General features: G+C 43.7%; 1 protein-coding gene across 2 annotated transcripts in view; it reads left to right on the top strand.

The window, feature by feature from the left end:
• The window catches only part of LOC119186850 (uncharacterized), a 139,987-nt gene that overhangs the window by 9,023 nt on the left and 107,550 nt on the right, over nucleotides 1–23,414 (top strand). For both annotated transcript variants that reach the window (XM_075881881.1, XM_075881888.1), the window contains one exon: nucleotides 2,179–2,292. The gene's annotated coding sequence lies outside the window, so the exon portion shown is untranslated. The remainder of the gene's footprint in view (nucleotides 1–2,178; nucleotides 2,293–23,414) is intronic.

Raw genomic sequence — 23,414 nt, forward strand, 5'->3', positions numbered from 1 at the left:
AAAAGGAGCAGGGAGCTAACTCAATTGTAACGGAGTCACGATTGCAACACGAGTCATTATTATTTTTTTTTGACACCAGAATTTCTGCGAAACGAGCTCTTTAACGATACCGCGTTAGAATAACGGGGTGGCTTCAACTCTCAACTTAGGTGTCTGAGAGTGGGGCTCGTAAGTCGGCGTTCCCGTACCATGGCGTATTTCTTGGGTTAAATTTGCGTTTCGTCACACTGCCAAAACGTGTCTAGGAGAACACGTTGAAAAATGCGCGTGGTTTGGATATGGTCCAACAGGCAATGCAACGACTTCAGCTGCTTACCAGAAGAAGGTCTGCTCTTTCAATAAACTGGTTAAACTAATACCCTGACACCTCATGGCCTTTTTGTTAACTAAGATTACGCTCCTGTATTATCCAATGCCTCTCAGAGTTGTATATCCTACTTGAGGCCATAACATATAACTCGGTTTCGCTTCAACCAAAACCGCCAATTTCATGCAATTCTTAAAAAACGAACACTTTGAATATTCCGAAATAGGAAGTAAGTGTTCCACCAGAAGTGTTGGGAAGCGAGACAAGAGTGTCACTTGTTCATAGTGCCACTAAAATATATTACATCGCTGGTTCTGAAAAGACTAGATCTGTCGAACGAACAGCACTACTGCAATTAGTGGACTGACTGGGTACGGGAAACTCATCTATACGCTTACTTGACCGAAATGAATGGCATTCAGCACGCAGTACATTCAATTTACCTGAAGTCTACACCAGTCACCCAGACTGTTTCTCTGTGTTTTATCTCGCTGCCAGTGGAAATAACTGGTACAAGTAAGTGACGTTCAGTGCCGTCCACACAGTTTTAGCTGGGCATCTAGAGGAACTGTGCGGATACAGATTGTCAGTCATTTTCAATGAGACCTTGCATCTAAAGAGTTCTTGCGGACGCTCAAGTAAACTGAACATGTCGTTCAAAATAAAGGAGCACGAAGGGGCACGGACACGAGTAACAGCCACGGGCACTGCGTTGAAGGCACCACCGGTATTTCAGGTGAGCGTCGTCGTCCTCGTGCACGGCAACTCACCGCCAACAATGTGATAAATGGCTCGCGGTACCGAACTGCTCCTCGGTCGCAACAACACCACCCGAGCGTGCTGCCTGAGGTTGGCGTCCTACTGCATCATTGGGCGTCCTGTACAGAAGATATACCTTCTCGAAGCAGGCCGCACTTAACATTCTGTAGCCGTGGGAGCGTGCCAAGGAGGCAGACGAGGCGTGGCCGGCACGAGCAACAGCCACGGCTGCTGGCTCGTTCAGTCGCACGAAGACGTTCGATGCAGCCAGACATCCCGGTCCGGGTCTCTTCGCGCTTTCACGCGCTCGACGTGGTCGTACTCGAAGCTCCAGTGCACACGGCGCGACCGCGCATCCACGCGTATACGACGCATGCGCGCGGTTCGGGACACGTGACTTCATGTCGTCTGGTACAGCGCTAAAGCCACCGTGGATGCTATCCTGGACACTGTATAATTCCGCCATATTGTCAATTTCGTAATGGTGGCATTTTAAGCCAATCATAGAGGTCGTAGCACCTCACTTGGTTAATTAGCATCGATTGATGCCGGGATCCGACAACATGGCGGACCTCGACAATGTCCAGAATAGCTCCCCAGGTCCATGGCGTGCATGTCTACACAACTTCGATTCGATGCACGGCCGCACCGGATGAAATGGTGCTTTGTCAAGCACGGCCAGGCTGAACCGCGTTCACCTCAATGGTGGAGGACACTGCACATAAATGTTCGTGCTGTCACAGAAGTTGACAGAGGCGTGCAAATAGCGAAATAATGAGCCGAATGAAATACGAATTGAATAGTGATGAGTAATTTAATCGAATACAATTATTGTTTAGAGACTATGCGAATAGTTCTGAAATACTCAGGCAACCATTTCCAAAGCAGCCCTGGAATGGTAATGTAACCTTAATCGAAACAGGGAAAGAATTCCACATGCACTATTCAATTTGATTCGAGCATTGTGTGAAATCTTCGAATATTCACACATGCCTAGAAATTGATAATGAGGCTGACAAATACGATAAAAGCAATTGACGGGAAGCAGTGCTTCGGGAAACATACATCTATTTTTCTCTCAATCTCATTTTCTTTCTTTTTTTTTTTTGCAGAGAGGACCACTATGTTCGACTTGCTCATGAAACCTTTCTACTACCTCATTCGGCCTTGGGGTGCTGCCGGATGAAACAGAGAAAATAGTTCAAATCAGCAGACAAGAGTTTTCGGTATAGTATCCACCTTTCATGGCAATTGCACGAACTGGGTTAATTAAACAAACCGGGTTATTCGGAACACTGGTAGAGCACTCGCCTGCTGTACGCGGAAGCTAATTGAATCGAATTCTGTTGGCGCCGAGAACTCACCGCTTCGTCTAGTGTTTTTCCCGTCTCGTTCTCGGCTACTTGTAAAAGTTTTCTCATCTCGTAAAGAGTGCTTCCTCTTTCTTAACTGAGGTTTTAGGCCCAAGAACTTCCTCTAAATTCTCAGGCGCTGTTAAACAACAAAATATATTAAGCCTGTTCTGACTTTCTTGGTCTGCACTCTGCAGAGGAGCGTGACAACGTGATTAATGATTGCATGGTGAGCGCTTCCCCAGAAAAAAGAAAAAAAAGAAAATGTATGTGGGAGCCACATGCATGAGTTGTTCAGTGTGTAAAAATTACAGCATGACCTAGAACTGCATACCAGCGTGGGTGCATAAAAAGTTTTTTTTTAAGTGTAAAAGTTAAACGAAGAAGTTGCTGTCAGTTGCCACAAGTTGACAGCATATTTATACTTCGAACTCAGCGTCGTAAACGATTAAAATTTCACAGCTGCTTGTGATGCACTGTTTTGGCAGAACTTTTTACGTTAGGAATGTAATAAAACGGTATTATACAAGTCAGGAATGTAACAATAAGTTACTATCCAAGTCACCTATTAAGGTGGAATGGCATAGACGCAGTAATCTCCTGTAGAGACTGGTTTAAAGAAAATAGTGTATCAATGCAAGTGCTCCTGATATTCCTGCCAGTCTTTACCATTTTCACTGCGCGTTCAGATCATTGTGGATGCAAATGTGATGCGAAACTTGTCCTCTCTCAAGAAATTTAGAAACTAAGGCACGTAAATATCAAGCTTTGTGGTATTTACGTATTTGTGCAAAATTAATTCAAGTTTTACAAAAATGCGATACCTTATAATTGTTGTAAAGTAAGACACTCCCCGAATGATCTTTTTTCACATTTATCCGGGCTTAATCTGAGAAAATTAGCGATATTTGCTTGCACTCGTTTACTAATATAAAGACATTTCAAAATCTATCAAGAAACTCTGCTGCCATATTAACCTATTAAAGCTCAATATCCTATTTTAAAAACAATTTCTACGTGCTTGTTCCTGTCTATTCTTTTCTGTTGTCATTCGTCTACATTTGCGTACACCAGGTCACCCAGAATTATGAACCAACTCGCCCAGCTACGAGGTTTACTGAACCACACTTCTGATTGATTGATATGTTGGGTTTAACGTCCCAAAACCACTATATGGTTATGAGAGACGCCTAGTGGAGGGCTCCGGAAATTTAGACCACCTGGGGTTCTTTAACGTGCACCCAAATCTGAGCACACGGGCCTACAAAATTTCCGCCTCCATCGGAAATGCAGCCGCAGCAGCCGGGATTCGAACCCGCGCCCTGTGGGTCAGCAGCCGAGTACCTTAGCCACTAGACTACCGCGGCGGGGCTGAACCACACTTCTACACGTACTTGCAAAGCTCTTACTATTTTATGGAGATACTTGTTATGTTTGACATATTCGACATGATCTTGTTTTTCAGAATTTATCTTATGTAATCATCGCGACCCTTCTGGCAATTTGGGCTGTGGAGTCTAAATGAGCGAAACAAACATGATAGCATTTGCAGTTTTGCTGCTGTTGTGAAATGCTCAGAGGAATCCCTATCATTTCTCAAGAGTAGTACAGAAGGGCGGACATGCTGCAGAACCTTCTTGACGAGGAGTTCACAGAAGAGCCGACGATGTCCTCCAGCACATCCGAGCTTAACGGCGATTTTACTTCCCCTTAATTTCCGTCTTTGATATTTATTTTCTAAAAAAGAAGTCACTTCCCCGTCGTGAAAACCTTCGGACAGCGAGGCTGTAATAATGCTCTAGCTGCTGCTGATCACTTCCGGAACAAAACTGCATGATCATTATCATCATCATCATCAGTTTGTTTTCTTTACTTAAACTAAATAATAACAATGATTTCGTTCTATTACCACGATTATCTTTAATCTTGGTTTAACGCCAGGATCGTCTGCACAAAATCGGGTATGCATTGCATAAAGCAGGAATGTGCCAACCAGCTCCTAGCATAGCATAGCCATGCACACTATTATTCGACGTACCTCCCTTGTCTCCGACGAGCACTTGGCCCTTCTGCCCTCCCTTCTGCCCGCCCTTCAGCACTCAATATAAACACACTCGAGAGAATACAAAGAAAAGCGGTTCGTTTCATTTTTAATGAATACAAACATTCGGACTCCCCGTCCCAACTAATGTTGGCTAATGACATTCCTTCTCTTCAACTATAAAGACAGAAGTACCACTTGGAATTTTCACATAAACTAATTAACCACAAACTCAACCTTGACCCTTCAATTTATGTACGCTCTCCTTCCTTAAGACAAACACAGCACAATCGCTCTAATGCACTAACACCCATCTATGCCTGAGCAGACACGTACAGGTTTTCCTTTTTCCCATGGACCATTTCAGAATGGAATGCTCCTTCGGCACCTTGGAACCTGTGAAGATCTGCTTGATATGTATCTTTCTGCATACTTTATAACCATTGGCTTCAATATATATATATATATATATATATATATATATATATATATATATATATATATATATATATATATATATATATATATATATATATATATATATATATATATATATATATATATATATATATATATATATATATATATATATATATATATATAATTGTATGAACGTATGTGTATACTTTTTTGTATCTACATATGTTTATTCGAGTTTACAATTATGTATGCCCTTCCTGCAAGGTCCGCAATCTGGTCTGCAGTATGTATTAAATAAATAAAGGTAAAAAGTTATTCTGGCTAATATTGTTCCAACCCTCGTCATTATGAACACTCGCCGCAGATAACTCTCGAAAACTTAGTTTTCTAGGACACTGATGCTCATCGAGAATTGCCAAATGGGCCTATCGGTCGATCATTAGAAGCAACTGGTTGCAGCGACAGAACGTCAGAAATGCGTACCTTCCTCGTGCCTCATTTTGTCTTTGTGTCGAGTTCGCGCCACTATACGATGCTTCTGCTGATGCTCAAATTGCAAACGACTTCTGAGGAATGTGATTATGTGGCGAAAACGCTGTGGGAAATAACATTTACAGCCACCAGTCTATAGCACGCACATACGAAAATCCGTACGGAATGTTCGAAGAGCAAACCTTTTTAGTTCAAGAAGAAGCCTTCGGTAATAAATTGTTCCACCATCTCTCGGGATTCTGTAGTGGTGACTAAATTTCAATATTCATGTCAATATGCATGGAGATGTCGTTTAGTTTGCCCTCGCGCGGTGAATTGCTTGAATCTCAGCTATTTGCAGTTGTGCGACTTGCAAATGAGAGGGATCCGTGCTGCAGTCCGAGTGACGCAGCCCCCTCAAGCCACTTCCCGGCCTTTCGTTACGTCTCCGAAGACAATTACTAATTGTCTTGAGTAAAGCCTCACTCAACCAATCAATCAACCTTGTTAGTTCACTTAGTAGAGGGACTGCCCATCGAAGCCGTAGTCTCGGGTTCGAACCGATAGGACCAGGCCAAACTTTTCAGCTAATAAGCAACCTAAGGTAGCAAACACTTGCTTGTCGCTTTGTGCTACAAAACGGAGGTTGTTTTGGGAATTCGTCCTTTCACCATGTTCATGTTAGCCTTTTTTTTGCTCTTTGTGTAGGTGGAATTGAAATACGGCCGCTGACTACGCAAGAAGTGGTTGTTAATGCTGTTACGTTATTTGTTTCAGGGCACGACGATCAATGTTTCTTGCATTCTCATGATCTGTGCATTTTACATGTAAAAAGAACATTTGCGCCTTATTGCCATTTTTTTATTGAGTGTAACATTTCGTGCAATTCTGCATATAACCTTCGCATGTCTATAGCGTCTATTAGCTCTGTTTCGATGTCACATAGCCTTTATCGCTGCAGGCAAGCATAAAGCTTCATTACTAGCACCTCATTCTTTACGCGTAGCAAATTATCTTGTCATAATGAAAACAAATAAATTAGTAAAATAATTTACCTGCTTTTTCGGAATACGCACCTGCTCAGGGAAATTCTTGGCTCAGGCGTTCTCTGTTTATACAACTACATGTATTATTATTACTATTATTATTATTATTATTACTATATTATTATTATTATTATTATTATTATTATTATTATTATTATTATTATTATTATTATTATTATTATTATTATTATTATTATTATTATTATTATTAATATTATTATTATTATTATCGAGCGTAGACTTTACGCACGATAAATTTTAATGCGGGAAAAGGCTTTCAGGTTTGAAACAATGGCTACTTCTCTAAGCTACGTCTACTTTGTTTTGGCACGGTAAAGTCAGAAAAGAAGTGTCCGACATCATCTCTGTTTCGGTGAGTGATGTCACTGCAATTTTGAAATTTACAGACAAGTCCATAACGACATAGCGAAATCTTATACTTGCATACTTTTGCACAAAAATTCGTGTCTTTTTTTTTTTACTTTACACATGACTGTTCTCTCTCCCACTTCGCTCGACTTGCTCTCCGCAAACGTAAAGAATTAAAGCCTTTTCTGATGCAACCTTCTTCTCACAAGGGTCGCTAGAATACGAGGTAGTAACTGAACTACCTCAGTCAAGTAATCGAAGAAAACGCTTTGACGCTTCCCACTGGCTCTAACGTTCGTAGACCCGCCGCGGTGGTCTCGTGGCTAAGGTACTCGGATGTTAACCCGCCTGTCGTAAGATCCAATCCCTGCTGCGGCGGCTGCATTTCCGATGGAGGCGGAAATGCTGTAGGCCTGTGTGCTCAGATTTGGGTGCATGTTAAAGAACCTCAGGTGGTAGAAATGTCTGGAGCCTTCCACTATGGCGTCTCTCATAATCATATGGTAGTTTTATGACGTTAAAGCCCACAAATCAATCAATCAATCAAATTAATCTAACGTGTGTAGATTATTCACTTTCATAGTATTTTTCGCTGGTGTACCTGACGATATATGCTTCGATATATGCTTATTTCAGTGCCAGCCTTTACTAGTATGGCTCGTGATAATTTTATTGAATCGCTACCATATCGTTGTTATCTTATCTTGGCCATACCACTCTAGCCATGCGATCTCCATCACGAAAACATCGTCCCGTTCTAAAGGTTTTATTCATTGTTTCTAAATTGGTCGTAATGACACTCTCGTCATTCAGGTTTGATTATGAAGCCGTTGTAAAGCTATCGCTAAAATAATGTGGTTGTCCCACACTTGATCGTCACACATTTAAATGTCGCTCATATAAATACCACACATTTATTTCTAATGAAACGAGATCACAGATCCGCCATCATAAAACAGACTGTCGAGCGAGAGAGAGAGAATAAAACGAGGGAAAGGCCAGGAGGTTAACCGGAAATTGGAACATCCGGCTTGCTATTCTGCACTAAGGGAAGAAAGAATGAGGAAGAAAAATGGGAAAGAAAACTAAGAGCGAAATAGACGCGCGAAAAAAAAAAAATGTGAGCTGGGGTGCTATACAATAGGCTAGTACCACGCAAAAAGTTCAATAAGGCCTTCACTGATTTTCTGTGCGAACACAGATCATGTCGCCTTTCAAGCACTGATTGTTATGACGAAGGTATGTCGTTAAGAAACAAACTGTCGACATTTTTACTGTGGTCACTGCCTGCAAAATGAGTGACGATGCTATATGCGACCAAGCTGCATGATCCCACATCGCAGCATTGGATAAAGAGAGGTATCACAGTTTGTTCGCTTTTGGAGACTGAGGAGTGCTAATACGAAATTACAGGCTCTGTCATCCCGCTCGTAGCTTCAGCTTCAAGTTATTTCAACGGAGACCCGGTTCATACGGACATGCAATTCATGTAGCTTGCGTGGGAACTGGCTTGCTAGGTCCCGTACATAGACGAAGTAGTCCAAAGGAACACCCCAAAGAACACAATTGGTTCAATACCAACAAAGAAGTGATGCCGAGGAGTCACAAAAACGACAAGTATAGGGTAGCTTGAGAGCATGATATCATAGCCACCTGGCAGCCGGAGTAGGCAATGACTTTGCTTTTCACAGGCCAGAAAACAAGATTCCCGCGTAACGGATAGGCTGCCCCTGTGATAACACGCAAGTAGGCACTGTAAACTGGCTTTGCGCTGCACGAGACGCTCTCTCGAGATAGCTGGTTACTCGTCTTTCGTGCACTTGTTAACTACCAATATTTCATCGCAGCCACCTCAATTATTCAAAAATAACTTCCAGTTGTCTTTGTCGAGCTGTATGTTTAGTTCAAGCAATAGGGTCTTAGTTTTGTGAACAATATATCCCGCGATCCCTATTAACTAATTCGGTGCTTCAGATCCATCACGATGGAAGAGGGTACAAAATTCAAAGCCAGTACATGCTTCATGATTGCGCAGTACCATCTTCACACGGACTCACGTTTCTGGTCCAGTCCGGAAGAACTTGATACCGAAAGGTAAGCGTGCGACTCATACATACGGCTTTCGAAGCCGTAATCAGGGCGGTGACGTCATGCTCAATAGGAATTGGTGATTGTAGTGGTTAGAAAAGGAAGAAGGCACCTAATTTCTGCAGCCCGGTAGGGAGCACGGCGCAGTGCCTCAGAAATACACCGCAGCTACATATCACTCTCGCCTGTGGTCTTTCTCTCTCTCACACGTTGTGTGTGTGCAACTAACGCTCTACGTTCAGAAAACAAGGACTCGACTGCGAAAACGCCAAAAGGCGAGACGCGGCACTGTTAAAACCTTCCAACGACCCTGCGTGTTTCCTTTCTTTCTTTGTATCCAAAGCGTGCCTGCTTCTTTATCGAAAAGAACGTGTTGACGAGAACTCCGAGCAGGCAAATTGCCTATTCGGAAGTGGCACTGGAGAACGGGCTAATTAGCTAAGCACACTTTGCCCTCATTCCAGGACAACTTCTAGTTAAAACAAGACAGAATTGCTTCCACTAAAAGGGGATTCGGCACTTTTCAGGTCCTCTCCGGAAAACTCGTGGGCGCCGAACAAGTGCGCACACGTGCCTTTCAGAATTGGGCCCCGCGTCGGCACAAGGCTGGCACTGCTCCAACTCAAGTACACTGTAGCCATGCTTGTTCAGTGGTATTGACTCGAGCTTGGAGCATCGCAGGTGGTGAGGAAACTCGCGGCAAGCTTTCGCTGACGACGAATTTTATATGGAGATTGTAGAGAGGGAAACCAGAACGTACAGAAAAGTATCAGAACGCATGTCCAGTTTGCTACCTGGCACTGGGCGAAGGAATAAAGAACAAAAAGAGAGATATTGACAGCATAACGCACACTTGAGCCAACACATCAAGTCAACAGGCATTCGCACAGACCACTAGAATTTAAGTACGTCAGCAACACTTTCGTCGCATTCGCGCCTTCGAGGCAGTTTTCAGTGCCCCTACAGTTTTGGCTCGCTTTGGCACCCACCGGTGCCCATTCCGCGTACTTATCGACCCACAAGACTCAAAACCGTTTTTCTGTGAAGTGTGCTGTCAAGCTGTTATCGTATGTGTCAGAAGTAGATGATCTTTCACTCGAAATAATTGTGTTGCTACAATTATTATAGCGTGCACCAGTGAGCACACCAAGATAGCGGCACGTTTCTAAAATTATTTAGTGAGCACTTTCTGAATTGTCAAAATAGCTCACCATACTCCTGACTGCCCATACCGTGTGTGTGTGTGCGCATGTGTGCGTATGTGTTTGAGCGTACAACATTTGAGCATACGACGGGGGTCTACGATTCCCTCCCGGCCATGCCAAAAAAAAAAAAAAAATAAAGGCGCTAATTATTCCAAAACAAGGCTTGCGTTCCACCCTTTATTCTTCCTTCAAAAGTACGAATCGTCATCGTGAGCTTCAAGCACTCTAAGGAGCCCACGCTGCGACGGGCACGCACACCGTGCCCGAGCCGACGTGGCAATGCCCCGAATCGGGGAAGTGGAAGGGGTTCGGTGTAAAACGGTCTAGTTTTGTGAATGATATATGCAATGATCACGAGATCGCTGTTCATTGCTCTCTTCCTTCGGTGTTCACGGTATCTTTGAGTGCATGAGTACTTTGTGAAGGCAACGTATGTTTTATAGCCCTGTGTTCACTGTAACGAAGTCATATTCGCAGTATGACTGTCAGTTCAAGCGCACGAATAAACAGAAAGGAAGAGAGGACAAGCGCTGAACTGACAGTTATATCATGCATATCCAACTAACTCAACTTTCGATTTTGTTGCATGTTCGCAGTATAGCACTTGCACAATGTGTTCGTTAATAGTAGTTGTGTGGGTCTGAATTACTGCCTGAAACTTTCATAAAGCACTGCTCAGAAGTGGCAGTCACACTGAAAGTTAAAACACATATCCTCCAAAGCTAAATATTAGGAATAAGTCCCTGGCACATATAGTCATTATCAAATAATATATAGGGTTTACCGTTCCAAAACTACGATATGGTCATGAGGGACGCCGTGGTGGAAGGATCCAGAAAGTTTGTCCACCTGGGGTTTTTTAACGTGCATCTATCTAAGCACACGTGCCTCGAGCATTTTCGCCGCCATCGAAATTGTGGCCAGGGACTCACCCTGGAATAGTTATATTCGTCAAGCTTATTACATCACACTGTGACTTTTTTTTTCCAGGGTACCGCGGACATGGAGGAGTATTGTTTTCTCTCTGCTCCCTTGAGAGGTCCATGGATCGTGTTTTACAAGTCATAGCATGGCCCTGATGTCCACAAAAGTGTAGCTTCGTCAAAGCCACCGATATTCTGCATCAGAATATCACAAAACCAATTCGACAAACCTCACTGCACGTATGGACCCCGTTCAACATCCCCAGTAGGGTTGTTAGGTCATGTGGCTGTCGAGATTATAATTTAGTCGTTCATGCATAACTACTCACCGTGAAATCGGGCTTCCACAAAACATCGACATTAATTGTGCTGCATTTTGAGCAAATCATGTTTCGATATATCTACGAGAACTCTACGGCACATGAAAACATTGCAAAAACACTCATTTAATAAACAGAATTTCACGCTGTATTGCGATAGTCTATGCGTTCTATTACATAAATAAGTCATTAACAAAAATATTCTTACTGCAATCGGTAGTAAATTGTACGTTTGCTGTAGACGAGCACGTTGCCCACATTTTTTTCTCTCTTTCTTTTTTTCATTATTTCATCCATTCTTTGTGCCATTCTTTTTTATCTCTTATGTTTGGCAGATTTCTTCAACACTGTTTTGTGTTTGCTCATTGATGATATTATCCCTTTAATATTGCTTGTACGAACATGTCCAACCGCGCTGTCATACAAGTCTTCTGTATACCTTGACGGCCGTGAAACCAGTAAATGCCGATGAGATCTATTATTTTGACACAAATGTTTATTTTTGCATGGTGCACCTAGTAACTTCGACACTAGCCTGACAGTAGGTCATACAGAACCAATTCTGATTACTTCACGCGCCAGTATGGCTAGTTGTGATCACGTCAAGCTTCGCGTCGGCAACGAGAAGTAGATGCCATGGAAACATCGGAATATATTGCATGATCATGTGAAAAGAAGCTCATTTCATTTCATGAAATTTGGGTACAGTAGAAACTGAAAGCAGCTAATAAATCTTCTGTAGGTTTTACAAAGAGCGCCCATTCACCACAGTGCGTTATCTAGGCTCTTGGGTGCTATGGGCTTTCATTTGACGGTAACAAAAAAAAAAAGAGCAGCAATCTGCAATTTTTTTTACCAATATGACTTTAACTTTTTGTTTTCATCACAACTTCCCGAGGTTATTTGCATGTTACATTGCAAATGGCGTCGAAACCCGATAGTCTTGCGTCTGGAGAGAGTGAACAAAACGTTCATTTGATGTTCTGCGCAAGAAAATTGGTGAATAATATTCTGGAGGCGCTGCGTAACGAGCGCATCAAGTCACGTCACACGTGAGACATGAGCGCTTTCTGGCAGTTATTTTGGAAAACGAAGCGCGCGGCGTGCACGCCCGTCTCGGAGGCGATAAGGTATAGAACGCAAGGCGATGGGTAGGTACCGCCACCGTGTCGTCTTAGCAATGTGTTGCAAACACTTGCTTTTTCGTGCAAGCTTGCATTGTCAGCGCAGCGTGATAAGCGCTATGGTCCTTAGAATTACTTATTTATGCATTTTCTAGTAAAAAAACACACATACATAATATTGTGTTGTTGTGGTGCTTGAGATATGCGCAATAATTGCTTCTTAATTGACAATCGCACAAGTATGAACGCTAAAATTTGAGCAATAGTGGTGTGCACTCCGGATAGGGTCGGCCGTTTGGAGTATCGTTTGGTGCCGTTTGAAGTTACGTTAAGGGTGAACAAACGGACAAATGTACGGACAGACAAAAATTTTTGCCTTGAAGGTGCCCAAGAAAGTTCACCTCTACTTTCATGGAAATTATAGACGCTGGAAAAAATCAATCCCTAATGCGAAGTGAGGCATCAGCAGTGCCATCTGTTAGAAGGCGCACCTGTTAAAATATATCTTCCGCGCCTGTTAAAACATATTATCTTCCGCTAACTCCTGCCATGGCACCCCCCTCCACCCCACCCCCCCCCCAAAAACAGCTAACAGTTTTAAATTATTAAAAATAATTAAAAAACTGAAGCCATGAGTGGCGTTTGTTGCCCACCTCACGGTCCTTTTATTCTGAGAGGCTATACATTTCTAGTTGCCGCCGATAACTAACGGTGCGATCTTAGAGGCCACACTTTCGTTTTGGAGTTGGCATGATGATGCGACAGGTGGCGGGACTAAGGCTGACTTGCTGTTTCCTTGTACTGCAAAGGCGGCTTGGTATTCGGCGTGTCGAACAGCTGAGCGTTACAAACAGAAATGCTAGTGAACATAATTTTTAGAGTAAGCAGGGAGCGATGCGCATCTTGCGTCGCCATGGAGAACAATTTTAATCGTTCAATGCACATTTATTACAACAAATATATATTCGACGAGCGTTGTATACGTGCACAACAGGATGCGGAAATAGCATGATTGTTTTATGTCGGGCGAAAGCTAGGTTGTGGCCATAGAATGGCATCATTACACGCAAAGCGGCAAAAATACCACACTGCAGTGCTATTACAATGCGTACTATGCACTCTGCGTGCATGACTAACTGCCTATATTCTTGCTGAAGTAGTTTAATGTAGCACTAATTCTTTGCAGATTAGTTCGTTCCTACTGAAATCTTGGTTTGCTGCGCGCGCACGCAGAAAGAAGGTATAAGGGAGACAGGATAGGGTGCAATACCCTTACTCGTGTCTGTGCTCAATCCTATCTTCCTTCTTGGTTCTTTCTGCTTTCCCGGCCGTCTAGAAGTAGTCCAGACAGTGTACGCTCGAGCACAGGGATTTTGCAAAATTTGTTTTTGCAGAATTACAAACAACTGAGAACACATGCAACAAGTTTTGCGCCACACCCATCACAGATCGCAATTCGATAGAGTTAATGTTGCCACCAGCCAATATGTGATTGAATAATTGATTGATTGATTGATTGAATATTTTTGCCAGTCCTGGATATCTGGCAACAAAAATGTATCGTGGTCATTTATAAGCTATGTCAGTACTCTTCTGCGAAATTGCATGTGTGCCTCTCATTGTCCATTCGGGGGGGAGGGGGGGCAGGACTTGTTAGTAGCGCCGTCATTGCCTGGAACTCTCACTGAACCTTCTGAGCTCAAGTTCGGTCTAATTGGGGCACCAGAGTAACTGAAATCAAATCGTTTGGTTCAGAAATAGGGTAAAACAGATGTCGTATGTAACAAGTAGAGCACTGCACGGCCCGATTTTTCCGGCCCGAGCCAGGCTCGGCACGAAAACTTCATGCTCCGGCCCACCCGAGTCCAACCCCGTGTTTTTAAATACGGCCCGTACCCGGCCGGGGCCCGAAAGGTCTGGGCCCGGCCCGGCCCAGCTCGTTTCAGCCAGTCATGCCTTGAACATAAAAGAGGCACTGTCCTTTTTGCGGTTATTGTTAAGATGCCTGCCTCACACAAGATGTATTCAAATGAGTGTTCTGGAAGTTCCTTGAATGTCACTGTTTTCACTGGTATACTCTGCATACTTTCGGTTAATTACTCCCGTAACACTTTTACGAAATAATTGCAGGATAACATAAAAGATAATTGCAGTAATACACAATTTGCTGCCTTATGTACGGAGTGCTAACCACACAATCTTATATATATTAACAAGATATATTATCCCCATGACGTGGAAAAAATGGCAGACATTTATAGTTTGAGTCCACATAAATTGCATGCGAGCTGGGGCTGTTGAGTAAAAGTGGCATGCCTTCTGCAAACGTCATCGATTGCGCCATAGAATAAAATTTAAAAAAAAAACGCGCTCTAGCTACTTCTGTGAAAAATACACCAGGATCGGCAGCGTTACATAAATCAAAGCTGTCGTGTCGACTCCTCAGCTGGCTCTTACCTGCACTGTTTTTTCGCGCTCAAAACTAAAAGGTGACTTTCTTCACTTTTCTTCACCCAGTCACTGCCACTACATTTCCATAGGGCTGTGAAAGCGACTCACACCCATTAGCAAGCGAGTCGCCGTCCTCCTCGTTGTTCCTTGAAGGTGCGTCGTCGTTTTGTGACGGCCTTCGATCTTTGAGAGTGTTGTATATTTGTGGGAAAATGTCTTTGGAGCCTTTATTGGCGCTAAGCGCAGTGACATCCACAATATTTCGAACATTCGAACACATGGAATTCCTCACAAAATAGCGCAGAGGGAAATCTGGCGTTAGTGAGCTGCTGCATGCAAGGGAATGGCGGATTATGTGAGATTCGAGCTTGACTCGAATTTGTATACCTCGAAGACGAGTCCGACTTCACATTAAATTGGTTGATTTCTTACTAAAACAGCACTTAATAAGCTATTCATTGTTTTTGTCATTGCACAGAAACGTGTTTAATCAATGCTCGAGCCTTCTGCGTTGATGTAAAATTTTACTAAGGTGAAGAAGTAACCGATGCCTACTAAACTTGGCAGGCAGAAGACAAAGTGAGAGTTCCCTCTGCCACTTTATCTCATCTGTTTCTTTCGCGATTTGGTTGTGCTGTAAAGAAGAATGAACTTTTCTGCTAAGAAATGGTGTGCTTATAAACGTCTTGTTTTAGAGAAAAGCTTTATTTAAGCAGTCGTATTCGGTTTTGAGCCAAAGCCTCGCTCAACACCAGCAAACACAAGCCTCGCACACAGATATACCGTTATTCCTATCGCTAGGGGCCCCTTATGTGATTCGCATAGATGGTGGCACCGCACTTCCCTCTAGGTATAATTTATGAAAAAACTATGTTCGAACAGCCCAAGAACGCCCCACCGCTGTGGTCTAAGGTACTTGACTGCTGACCCGCAGGTCGCGGGATCGAATTCCGGCTGCGGCGGCTACATTTCCGATGGAAGCGGAAACACTGTAGGCTCGTGTACTCAGATTTGGGTGCACGTAAAAGAACCCCAGGTGGTCGAAACTTCCGGAGCCCTCCACTACGGCGTCTCTCTTAATCATCTGGTGGTTTTGGGACGTTAAACCCCACAAATCAGTCAATCAGTCCAAGAACAAACAAGCCTCTGCCTCACCACCCTTCTTCGTCTCTTCGGTTTGTGTCACGTGCAATTTCCTGCTGTAACAAAGCAAGATCGTACCCAGGGCTTCCAAAACAACTGTCAATTGAAGCGCCAAAGTGAACCAGCCGGAGGCTTCTTCAGCGCTCTCCGTCGGACACGGCGTATCGGGTGTAGAGAGCGGGTTGCCTATTCGCCGACGAGCGAAAGCCTCAGTGCTAACAGGGCAGCGAAGTGCTGCGGTGGTTGCAGCCTTGCAGCTCGCGGCCGCGACAATGTAGGAGAAGGAGATGTATGACAGAAAGGATAATCGATATGTTAGGTTTAACGCCCCAAATCTACCATATGATTATGAGAGACGCCGTAGTCGACGGCTCCGGAAATTTCGACCACCTAGTGTTCTTTAACGTGCACCCAAATCTGAGCACACGGGCCTACAACGTTTCGCGACCTCCATTGGAAATGCAGCCGCCGCAGCCGGGATTTCATCCTGCGACCTGCGCATCAGCAGCCGAGTACCTTACCACTAGACCATCGCGGCAGGGTGACAGAAAAGAAAAAGCAGCGGCTATATGGTGGGGAAGAAAATGTGGAAGGTAAACACGAAGCTGCATGTCCGCCAGAGATACTGTCAACACACCACGCACGCTGGAAAAAGAAGGCTGGCAGCTTTTTGAAGGAACGGCGCGCAGCGAGACGCTAGAAGAAGTTCAAGTTTTCACTAGCGAGCTCCGGACAACCTCTGTGTATTCAGTAGACAGTCACAAGATCGCCCAAAATAAGTAGTTATTTCAGCTGCCGGCGTTCCACTTATCCCTCACAATATTAGGTGTCAATCACTTTTGGAACAAACCCACATAGCAGCGGCACATATTCGCCCGTGGCTATGTGCCACTGTCTAGCTGGAAGTGTTTGATGACGTACGTGACGGTATTGTGACATTATTCATGTCTTGACCAGCCCGTCATATTCGTCAAAGTATATTGATGATTTTGGTTCACTCCATCCTAATAAGGTGACCACGAAAACCCCAGACGTAAGCGGCTAGATAGATAGATAGATAGATAGATAGATAGATAGATAGATAGATAGATAGATAGATAGATAGATAGATAGATAGATAGATAGATAGATAGATAGATAGATAGATAGATAGATAGATAGATAGATAGATAGATAGATAGATAGATAGATAGATAGATAGATAGATAGATAGATAGATAGATAGATAGATAGATAGATAGATAGATACGCTTAGTGTCGCCGAAGGTCGCTAAAAAATGCTTCGCACTTACAAATTACAGGTAAGAGGTATCTGCGTCCTATATACCTCCGGAATGTTTTTACTTTTTCAGAACGAATTTCCGTATGTGTAAAAACATTGTTTACGGCTGTAATTATATAAATCAAACAATTACCTTTAAAAGCAGTGGAAACAGCCGGTTGAGTCAAATGGGCGAATCAAAGTTCTCCCTACCATTAGTCATATCCACTTCAAAATTTTGGAAAGGCGGCCAGTGGTGATCATCATGGAGCCTTGAAACTTGGCTAATTTACCTGGAAATATCCAAAACCAACGCACCAAACGGCGCAACTACCATTCACCTCGACCACACCCTTAATAAAAAGTTAATTGTTTTAATTTCTTTAATTACTGTCTTAATTTATATTTCTACTCATCTGAAGATGCCTTTTCCCACCGTGGAAAATGCAGGTAGCACGCACCTGCATCCATCTTGTAATTTTCAAACAATATTGCACCCAATTCTCGAAACACCTCGTATATGAGACCCGGGTCTAATACAGTCGAGACTCAGGCCCAGTCCCGACCCGAGCCCACAGCTCAGCAGCTCATGGGTCCATGCCAGGCCCGGGCCTGATTCAACAATGCCTTACCCTGCTTGGCCCGGGTCGGGGCGCAGTGCTCTACTAACAAGTAGTGCGCAGCACGTACAGGTGTAGGTGCTAACAAGAAGTATTGCATTTTAATGAATAGAGCAAACGTTTCTCTGATAACGAAGCAAGCGTTTTTCACAACCGCGTAGTGTAAGTATGGCTTTAGTGGTTACTCCAGACCTATGTTCCTACCAAAGGAATAAATATGGACCTTTACGATAATTCGATTTAGGTAAACTCAAGTGATACTGGCTCAGCTGTTACATATTAACGGTCGTTCTTAATGGACACATATGAAATCAAATCAAAGTTATTTCATCTTTCGAAGAAAAAAGAAAAAATAGGGTAATAACCTTAACACGAGGTAGTGAAGAAGTGGGAAAATTAATGTGTTGTTTTCAAAGTGCAAAACCTGTTAGAACCGCATATTCCGTTTTCTTCGCGTTTGTAAGTTAACGCAAGCTGGAAATGTGTCTCTACATGCACCAGTAAGCTTTTCGTAACGTTTAACTTGACTTTTCAGCACAGATAGGCGGTACTTAAGAGGGGGTGATGATAAAGTGGAAGTCGATGGTACTAATATCATAGAGCTGTAACGACAGGTGAGAAAGCCATATATCATTGCCACTAATGGTTGAAAAAGTATTTGCGATCTCGAAGAAAAACAAAGAGAGCCACTACGGATGAATATGCATTCGAACAATATTTTCTATAAAAACGTAAAAATAAGGAAGTGTAAGGTAGGAAGGTGGGAGACGCGCGCGGTAAAAACAAGGGATCGAAGAAAAAAAAAGACATGTCAAGCGTCAATGATTCCGCTGGTGAGGCGACTTTCGCGGCGGTGAACCACGGAAGTCGTTAATGGATAATCGATGTGAAAGAGGCAGCCGAGAGTAAATGGATGCCTGCTTAGCGTACGCATTATCGGAGTGAACGACTAACAAAACATCTGGGAGAGGAGATGAAGTAGGAGAAAAAGGCAGTTTGCAATGAGAAGCTCGTTTCGCCACGAGTCATAAATTCATAAATAAAGCGCAGACAGACAGGAAAGATAAACACCAAGGATTGACACTGTTGCACTAGAGGATCGGAAACCGGAATTTGATGCACTGCACGAAACAAGTCCTCGAGCTTAAAGAAAGTTGCCCCTTTTTTTTTGTGCTACCATTTTGCTGGTACATGGTGCCTCGTCCGAGTGGTTGTTCTATGAGTGCGAGAGAATTGAGACGGATGGCCGCCAGGTACAGTGGCCACATTTGCTACGATGCTCCCTATGGCTACATTTTAAGCCCGTTTCACGGAAATGAAGAGGCAGTGACCTACATGAGTTCTTAATAGTGACGCACAAACAGGGTTGCATCGAATCTAAGCATTGTTACTCCTGCGAGGGCTATCGAAAGAAAATGACAATGCGTGTGTGAAATGTTAGCTAGAAAGCACTGTTCTCGGTGGCCTTCAGGCCCACAAGCCTCTGAAGCCTACGCCAAAGGGTCCGTACTAAGAAAGAGGTGTACGCTGCTGATTGCCCGCATAATTTTTGCAGGAACCATGCACTGAAAGATGCCCTGAAACACTTTTTTAGCATGGTCAACACACACTCGCCATCAGTTGTCGACGCTCCAGAGAACACGCAAGCTAAGCATTATAGCGCAGCGCATCGTCTGGAATGTACGATGAAGTCTGGAAGTCAGCTAGAAATCTCTCCCTCTTCTCTTCACAAATGACGCCATATACCCAAATTACTCCGCTATATACTCAAGTTTACGGTCGTTGGCTGATTTCAGCAGCCTGACTGTGGCTTCCGAAATTGTGGCCGTGTGTTGTGGTCCTTGCCGTCCTCGCCCGCATCCGCCATCTCGGAGGCCACAACCTGACCTCCGTAGTTACTGTGGGCCTCGAGATAGCGCCACGAGTGCAAAGAAAAATGAAAAGAAAGTGCTCCTGGTTATTGTGCGGTCTGACCCAGGAACGTATCTTCTTGCTCCCTTTTCATCCCCCTCTCTGCTTAGCTTTCCGTGCCCTCGATGGTACGAAGGAAGAGAGAAAGCGTTCAAGGCGTGTGGCAAATGTTTGTAGCTCTTGACGCATTCTAACACTTTGCGTGGCTGTCGATTCATGACGCAATAGGCTTATTCAATGAAGCTATTCGATGATTACTCGAAAATAAATACTAAGGAAGGAAGCAGTACAAAAAGTCACGTTCGGATGGTTCGAAAATAGTTTTTCTAACGTAGCTCGCGAATGCCTGGCGCACAGGACAGCAAATAAATAAAAAGTTGGAAGGTACTGCTGCTGCTTTTACGTTAGGCTTCATTTCAAGAGAGACTGAATAAACCACTGTGCTTTGTAAGGGAACAGGTCAAATTTAGACCAATGGCATACTTGAAAAATTGCGAGGGTTGCGAGTGAAGTGCGAAATTACTTTTAGTAGCCGAGATGTTTCGTCGTCATGCCGTTTCACATTAGTAAAAATCATGATTAGCATGAACAGCCTTTTCATGATACCCTTGTGCTGGAAAAGGGAGCAAGGTAATAAAAGACAAGTGAAAAAAAGAAGATGTTAAAAAAGGGAAGACGAAAAATTAAGGGTAAGGGGAGCAAAAGAACATAATATACGACACTTCCCCATGTTTGTCATTAGGGTGAGTCTCTCAAGAAAAAAAAAATGGCAGCATATCCACGGAGTGAATGATGGAGAGTGCGGCGGAGCATCCATCCGTCCATTCGTTCTCGCTTCCCTCCGTCCATGCGTCCGTCTGTGTGACCGTCCGCGCGTCCATCCACCCATCCGTGCGTACGTCTGTTCGTGCGTCCGCACGTCCATCTGTGCACCCGTCCCTGTGTTCGTCCATGCATCCGCCCCTGCGTCGGTCCATGCGCCAACCGTCCGTGCAGCCATCCATGCGTCCGTCCATGCATCTGTGTGTCCGTTCGTCCATCTATTCAACACTCCAAGTACCACCATCTCGCATGTTTTCATCATATATTTCCCATATAGAAGCACCACAATTTAGCGGACATTTCAAGGAGTAAACGAGTGGTGGCACACGCACACTTTCTTACGGCTTGCGCTTCGTGTCTATACTTCCCACCTTTAACTACCTCGAGATAATGGTATATACTAGTTCACTGTATTCATGGCACTGCGGCCCAATGGTCATTAAGCCTTTCTAAAACCAAGGAGGTTACGCCCAGCGAGTATAACGTAGCAACCCTTTCTTGTCAGATAGTGCTCAATGTACATGCCAATGGCTGCTAATTAGGAATGAGAGACGGGAGAATTCGGCTTCTAATGCGCACGCTGCGAATTTTTTATTGTTCAACAACGCACAGGAGAAACCTCCCACCGGCACCACCTTGCAGGTCAAAACGTAAGACTGGTTACACACTACGACTACGACTACTACGAGGGACGAACGGGTGCTGCTTCAAGGAGCTTCGACCCTAAAAAAAACAAAAAAACGCCACAACGCTCTCAAAGCCTTTTGTTCTCTGGATGGTCGCTGTGAGACACTTCTTCGACAATGGGTGATTGTAACGTCCAACTAACATTGTTGAAAGTTATATACTTGGCGCACTGAAGCAAGGATATTCCCAACAGAATCCACTGCTAGTTACTTGGAAATAAACTCTTGCATCACTTCCGCAAGCACAGTGAGAGCAACGGGAAGATCTATGTTGTACGGTTCAGCCTAGTGGTTTTAGCACTCAATTGTTGACCCGATGATCGCGTTATTGAATCCCGACCACGATGGCCTCATTTCAACAGAAGCGAAATGCTAGAAACACATGTACTTAGTTTTAGGTGCACGTAAAAGAACAGCAGATAGCGAACATTTTCACATACTTCCATTACGGTACTCCTCGTAAGAATTGCTTCTAAGTAAAAAAAACAAAAACAAAAAAGCAAAAAACTGGGTGACTGCTTTGCACGGTGCTGATTTCTAGAGTGCGCGAGATTTACAGGAACTGTTTACAGTGCACGTTGTTAGGGCTTCGTAAGACCCATAGTCGAAAGCATCGCGAAGTATTTAATGATTGGAGGCAGGGGCGCATCCAGCCACTCTCTTTGGAGGAGCGGTCGCTTGATGTAAAACGGTAGAGGATTGTTTTAATAGTTACTTCCATCACAATAACTGTATCTTTACATAAATACTGTTAATGCGTACCTTCAGCGGTTACACTCATTTGTCCTAATCTGTGATGGGAGGTGGGCAAAAGGCATCGAAGGGGGGAGGCGGGTGTGTACGAGGGCATTAGGTGGGCGGGGCGGCCACCCTTAGCACCATCTGGATTTGACACGGCTGAACGTTGCACGTAACAATAAATTTATAGCAGATATAAAGCGGTCACTATACTCAAAAACACTGACAGAATTGTGCTGAGCGTCTGTGAAACGTAAAGAGTTATGAAGGAACTTTTTAACGTGCTTCCACAGCGTTCCGAATCACTGAAAATGTTATATAGAGCCCACCGTGATTTAAATCGCCGCTGAACAATATTAGCGTCAGATTTACCCTAGTATAAATGTTGGTTTGATGCAATGCTCCTTTAAGCACCAAAATCGAGTTCTGGGCTTATTTCAAACTTTCATGCCTGCACGAACGCACCGTGACAATAAAGCACACGACATGCTGTATAGTCCACGGAATTCCCGTGTTTTCGGTTTAAGGTCGGACGCGGAACAGCTCCTTCAATTTATGTCACCTGGTTTGGTGTGCGCAGCAGAGCTTAGAGGATACTGCATCGGATTTCCGAAACTCGCCTGGATCAGTTGCTTCGGGCACCGTGGTCGTTTTCAGAAGAGATATCACCCCTCTGAAAGCTACGCTCACGCTCATTTCGATGGCCAAGAATTTATAACCACAATAGGCCGGCACCCGGTAAGATTTACGACTATTTGTTTACAACCCAGCGGAGGCCTAACATTAAATGTTTCGTGACTTGAAAACCTGAAAGCGAAATGAATTCCCTTTTATATGTCGATTAACTTGTGTTTTTTGTGTTTGGGAATAAAGTTAGAATTCAGCATAACCAGAACAAACTAATGTCTTACATAAATAAAAGTAATGTCGTCAGACATCTACTTTCAGGAGGCCAGTCTGGAGTTCGCCGTGGGGGCAGAAGAGGCTTAGTTGATGTAATTTTTTTCCACGCTTTTTGTCCCATTGCGCCCTTCTTTTTAAACAGATACGATGTCATTCATTCATTCATTCATTCATTCATTCATTCATTCATTCATTCATTCATTCATTCATTCATTCATTCATTCAGAGAAAGAAAAACCAGCTTTATTCAAAATTTTACCCACGTTCTACCCAGTGTGAAATACGGATAAACATGGAAGCTGTGGTTCTCATGAATACTTCCCTTTTTATTTTCGGCGATTTGCGATGTCTTATGTTTTTATGCAAGTGTCTGTAATTACGCTGTATATGCTGCATAAAGATAGGCACAGAACGACACAATAAAGGTTTATGAAAAACAAACACCAGGCCTGCG

The sequence above is a fragment of the Rhipicephalus microplus genome, chromosome 2, assembly GCF_043290135.1.
Source record: "Rhipicephalus microplus isolate Deutch F79 chromosome 2, USDA_Rmic, whole genome shotgun sequence".
Lineage (NCBI taxonomy): Eukaryota > Metazoa > Arthropoda > Arachnida > Ixodida > Ixodidae > Rhipicephalus > Rhipicephalus microplus.